General features: G+C 33.8%; 1 long non-coding RNA gene across 5 annotated transcripts in view; it reads left to right on the top strand.

The window, feature by feature from the left end:
* LOC125263131 overlaps positions 1 to 6,147 on the top strand; it is a 39,641-nt gene that overhangs the window by 30,582 nt on the left and 2,912 nt on the right. Inside the window, exons 3-5 of one of the 5 annotated variants that reach the window (XR_007183693.1) lie at positions 280 to 330; positions 2,776 to 2,955; positions 5,855 to 5,969. This is a non-coding gene — a long non-coding RNA (uncharacterized LOC125263131). The remainder of the gene's footprint in view (positions 1 to 279; positions 331 to 2,775; positions 2,956 to 5,854; positions 5,970 to 6,147) is intronic. The other 4 variants (XR_007183694.1, XR_007183692.1, XR_007183695.1 and 1 more) reach the window with 4 other exon arrangements.

The following is a 6,147-nucleotide window of genomic DNA, read 5'->3' as shown; positions in this document are numbered from 1 at the left end:
AAAATTAATTAATAGTAGTTTTGGCACTGTATAATTTTGGCTCACTTACCTTCACAGTGGTTGGCAGTCTTTGGGGAGTCCAAGACTTCTCCTTTTATAAGTAAGATGTTGTCCCAGAAGAGCTGCTGCAATGTATTTGGCTATAATGGGTTGGGTTTTACTGCCTATATATGATTGTGTTAAACTGTTAAGTTATTTTTATCCTAAGATACAGTTACACACCCTATAGACTGATTGATAAGAGGAGTCTTTGAAATGTATTTGCTTTTTCCCCCCTAGCTCTCGATATGCATAGCATCCGTGGTCCAAAAAGTGCCAAGTCTAAAAGCAGTAAGTTATGTCAGTGTGGATTCTTTCCATTGTGAGAGTCATAGAATTGAGGATTCTACATATGAACTGCTTTGTGTGTGTGTGTGTGTGTGTGTGTATAATATATATATATATATATATACAAGGATTAACTCATTTTTACTTTATTACAAAAATATTTACTAACACTTTAGTTTAGGATCCAGTTCTCACTGTTAACTAGTTGCTTATTAGCATGCATATTGATAGGATATTACCTGCTTATTAGTACTTATTAAACACATTTTAATGTCTTATTCTGCACAACCATATTCATCATTTATGAAGGCATTATCCATACATTAATAGACATTAGTAAGCAGTTTATAAATACAGCTATAAATGTTTTATTCTTGATTTTTTGTTCTTTTGTTCTTGAAGCATATCTATAGTGTTTAATAATTGTATTTTCATACTTTAATAATGATCAATTTATCATTTCACAATTTTCATTTAGAAATTGTAAGTAAATGATTAATAAACTATTTAAATGTACATTTTCTCATCTTATTATTTAGATATATAGTAATACTTACTAATAGTGTGTTAATAAATGTTTTATTAACACATACTCCTATAATTATAATCTGTAATTCATGATTAATTCAGGTAGTTACAAAATATTTAGTAGTTGTCAGTTAACTATTTTTGTGAGCTCATCTAAAGTGAGGATTTATGCCTGGTCAAGCTTTACAAAGGAGATTTAAAGGCTCAGTTATCTTCTAAACAGAAAAAGGAAAATGTAAAACTTTAGTATAGGGAACACATATAAACTATTAACTACGACTTTTCCCTCAATAAACTCCAAATTTACTGCTTATTAATAGTTAGTAAGGTAGTTGTTAAGTTTAGGTATTGGGCAGGATTAGCAATGTAGAATAAGGCATTAATACGTGCTTAATAAGTACTTATAAACAGCCAATATTCTAGTAATATGCATGCTAATAAGCAACTAGTTAAAATACCCTAATATAAAGTGTTGCCAATGAAACAAAAACAACAGAGTGACACAGAACAATGAACAATGCAAAAAAAAAAAAAAAAAGAAAGAAACTGTACACTTGATATAAGATGAAAAATACCTCTGCAATGTCATAGAAAATAAAAATTCCTGTACACCTTCAGAAAGCATAACTGTGCAGTAAAATGACATCAAGTCTTTGCAATCTGATATAAAAATACCTGAATTAATCATGAATTACAGTAGGAATATGTGTTAAAAAAGCATTTATTAACACTATAAGTAACTTACTGTCTAAATAATAAGATGCATAAACATACATTTAATAGTTTATTAATCATTTACTTATTCTTTCTAAATGTTCTTATGAATCACTGACAATTCCTAAATAACTGGTTTGTAAATAATGTAATTCTTGAAATCTAGAAATGATAAATTGATCATTAAAAAAGTATAAAAAATAAACTTATTTACACATTATAGATAAAAACATTATAAGCGTATAAAGATGGCTTTTATATAAGCTTATAGATAAGCTTATAAATCAAGAATAAAGCGTTTACAACTGTATTTGTCAATGTCTTTTAATGTATTATAAATGATGAATGAACTATTTACTGATACTTAACTAACGAATCATAGTGTGAGTTATTATAAATTGTTACCTAGGGAACATGTGTTTACTATTAACTATGACTTTTCCCTCAATAAACTCCAAATTTACTGCTTATTAATAGTTAGTAAGGTAGTTGTTAAGTTTAGGTATTGGGTAGGATTAAGAATGTAGAATATGGTCATGCAGAATAAGGCATTAATATGTGCTTAATAAGTACTAATAAAAATAAAATGTTACCGGCAAAAGCCATAGCTAATAATGAAAACTGGACCCTAATGTAAAGTGTAACCAAATATTTTATCACTTAAACAGGACAGACTGATTTTTTCTTTGCGATGAAAAAGCTCAGTAATAAATAACATTGAATCTAGATCAAACTAAGTCACTTCCTCTTGTCTAAAGGCCAATAAATGAAATCGTTGAGACAAGCATGGTGCAGCCAGCCCAATAAATGCTTCCACCCTGTCCACACAGATGAGAATCCAAGTTTGTGTCATGATTAATAGATTTGGTTTGGCAAGCGTGAACACCCTTGGCATTTGGTTCATGATTTCGGATCTCCTTCACGGTGTCAGTTAATCCAGCTGGCACTTCACCAATGTGACCCGTGGCCGTGGAGGAGCTGTCAGATGGCTCTGGTATACGGTTTCAAGGCATCTGCAAGTTGAGCATAATTATAAATAAGCCATATTAAACAAGTTGTTCTGACTAAAATGGTTTGTCATGCCAGTGAGGGCAATCTAAATATATAGCCTTTGCTGTGAATGTTCTCTTTAATGTTTTATTCCCAATCTTTGTGTTTAACATTATAAGAAGCCTAAAGCTGTTCAGATGATTTATACTTTTACAGTTTTGTTCTCAACAGCAAAATATCAGAAATGTGACAAAATACATGCAGATCAGTCCTCATCTGGGAACTTTGCTGCTTTGAGTGACAGTTCAGTAATGGTGAAGAAATCTCAAGGAGTCTTGCAGTGTGTTGTTTGATCTGCAGAAAGGACGCGGTGAAGAAGCGCTACAGATCACAGTGGTTAGTATAAGATCAGGCTTTCCTTATATGGCGTATGGACGGGGTGTTTAACGCTGGAGCAGCTGTGGGGGAGCGTCTGCGTGCTTCTGGTGTTCAGTTGCAGCGCTTTTGCAGCTCAAGCATTTTTATTAATAAGTCATATCAAAGAAGGAAGTGCTCTCTGCATGGCTGTTGCTTTTTTAATTGCAGGAGTCTGTTGACAGAACTGGCATCTTTAACTAAACGAACAGGTCTGATGTGATTTTCTCTTTGTCCTTTAAGAGTTGTGAGGCCATTGGGGACAGTAATTTATGTCTTTCTAACATTGCCATTGGAAAAAATCCTGCTGTGGTAATAATTAATCTGTTGGTCCTTCTTTTAATTATTGATTTTTTGTTGTTGTTGCTGTTTGTCCAATGTTCATCATTTTCGTCAGTTTCATTGTCTTTCTCTTTACACTAATCAGCATGCGCATTCCTAACACTAGAAATTAACATGCACTCTTGTATGGTAATGGACTGTTGCAGATCTCTGAGTAATAATGTGATATGGGGTGAAGCTTTGTCCTTCAGCTAGGGGTTAAATTAAGATGCCTTTAATTATAGCAGCAACAGGGAGCAACATTTCTGCTGTTTTCCTTTAGGACACTGAATCTTTTACCCAAGTGCCCAGCAGGCCTTATAAGCACCGGAAAATGTCTTACCCACAGCATCACCCTTTACAGCTGTTTGCTTGTGCAGACTTGAGGTTAATATACATATAAAAATAGAACAGTGTTGTGGCCATTTGTCTTCTGCAGCATCTAAAGCTGTGATATTGATGCCAATGAGATTGTTTTTCTTAATTCACATCCGTTAAGAAATTCTTGAGACATATGTTTTGCTTTGTCTCTGAGGAACTGTACTGCATTATTCGCATCCAAAGAGAAACACTTTACACACTCAGCTTTTCAAACACTGAATAGGATGTAGCTCAATTTTCTTCATTCTACACAGTTTACTATTAAGTATATGCTGGGTTGTTGCAGAAACAAAAAACAATGTTGAAACTGTAAATTAAATAAAATGAAAAAGAAACGTCACTGTTTTTTTGGTGTGAACTATTTTTAGATGAGTTCATTAGACTGCTGTAGAAATTCTGGGTGTTCGGACGAGGTGAGAGTTACAAATAAAAGAAGAACTGATGTGTTTTTCTGAAGAACTACAGAGAACAAGCTCTGAACTGAAAGAAGCCTAAACACACTTCTACTTGCTGTGTACAAATGGTGTAAATTTCTTTCTCACTGTATTTAAGCCAAAAGTAACAATGGAAGTAGCAATTAGTGAAGTAGCAACTTCAGAACAAAGACGCATTTCTCAAAACTATAAACATGTTTCACTTGTTTTCACACACATTCCAGTTTTCTTAACGATTTCTACAAAACTCTACACAAAGTGCCCTTATTTTTACAGTGGTTTCACCATGTTCTCATTCAGAAAACACAAACTCATAGTATAATTAACTCAAGTGTCACTATGTAAACTCAAATAGCACACATTTATCCATCAGTAAACTTCAGTAGCAAAAATGATGACTCACCAATCAGAAACTCAGGATATCGGGATAATATAAACAGGTGATTGTGCTTTAGAAATTGCATCCTAGAATCATCGACAGGGTTTTATACTACTTACACATACAGAATTATTACAGTACACAGAAACAGTACTTCACATGAGAGAATTTATATGGCGAATTTATTTCTTTATTGATGTATTACTGTAATTGTCATTATACTGTACTGTGTTGCATACACATTTCATATTTAGTTCTTTGGTTTTTTAACTTTTCTTCTTGTAAGATCAACTACTTCATCTACTTTCATCAAATGTAGGATCAGTAGTGAATGAAAATAATTTTTCCTTTAGCTCATTGTTGCACTCTTTTATTTATGTTGTATACTGTAATAGACACTGAGCTGCCAAATTATTCTTGAATCCCAATAAGAGGTATTTTTGTTTCAGTGTTATGAATTGATCTCACTAGTGTTCACTGGGCAGTGCAGTAGTCTGTGTATTTGCAGGTTTTGTGTGTTATCTGAGGCCAACGTTTGATTTTGACAGAAGTGAATAAGTTTTTGACTGAAATATTTGATATTTATGTGAAAGTTTGGTGTTTGTACAAGTTGGTGTGTAGTTGCAAGATTGTGTTTATAGTTGCTAAAATGATAATTGTTTCATGAATTGTGTGTTAGCAATTGAGAAAAACTGTAAAAGCACTAGTTCAGTCAGGACCATTTGAGTCAAAAATACCATAGACAATTCTTTGTCATTTAAAAAAAAAAAATTATTTGCATGTTTGTTAAAGTTACTTTTGGCGGTATGGCTCCATTCTAAATTCCAAACCCTTTTCATGAGCTCCATGAAAGCCAACTCAGGGAACAGCAGCTGCTTCTGGGGACAACTTCCCATTTAACTGGGAAAGCAGCACAAAATCCCCCTATTGAGAACAGAGCATGCATCAATGACAACAGAATGACACTGATTAAATTAAACACAAGTTTAAAGGAGGAGCTGGGGAGGAGGTGGGTTGCAAGCAGTGTGCAGTGGAAGCAGCCAAAGCAGGCAGACTGTGAATGCATTTAAATAAGGCACCCTGTTTGAAAGTCACCAATTGAGTGCCTAGGAAATGGATCAGCTGATAAGGCCTAAGTTAGAATTTTAACAATCAGCTGATAGCGGAGATTGACTATGTGACCTGCCTGAACTGACGCTGATGCTTAATTTAGTGTCACTCATTGACTAGTTGACCATCCTGACCCAACAATAGGCACATGACTTGTGTGCGCAGGGCATAGTAATAATATTAATAATAATAATAATAATAATAATAATAATAATAATAATAATAATAATGTGGCTATGACTCTCTCGTTCTCCAGGTTTCAAATAGGATACAGTACTGCAGTCAAGAGATGCTGGTGATTCAAGAAGATTTGATTCAAAAAGATCTGCTGAAACTGTGTACGACTGCCAAGATGAAACCTGGATATATGTGTGAGCAAGAGCTTTACATGCATGTGTGTAATGTGAGACGTCCATTTGTGTATGTGAGTGTCCCCTGTTGGTCATGCTTTAAATCCTGCTAAAATCAAGTTTAAAATGCTCTGGTGATTGTTTTTTTGTTTGTTTGTTTGTTTGTTTTTGGCCAAGTGGGAACCATCAGGTGTGTTTG

Source organism: Megalobrama amblycephala, linkage group LG2 (assembly GCF_018812025.1).
Source record: "Megalobrama amblycephala isolate DHTTF-2021 linkage group LG2, ASM1881202v1, whole genome shotgun sequence".
NCBI lineage: Eukaryota > Metazoa > Chordata > Actinopteri > Cypriniformes > Xenocyprididae > Megalobrama > Megalobrama amblycephala.
Note: the sequence above shows the minus strand (reverse complement) of the source record. Positions and strands in the feature narration are given on the sequence as shown.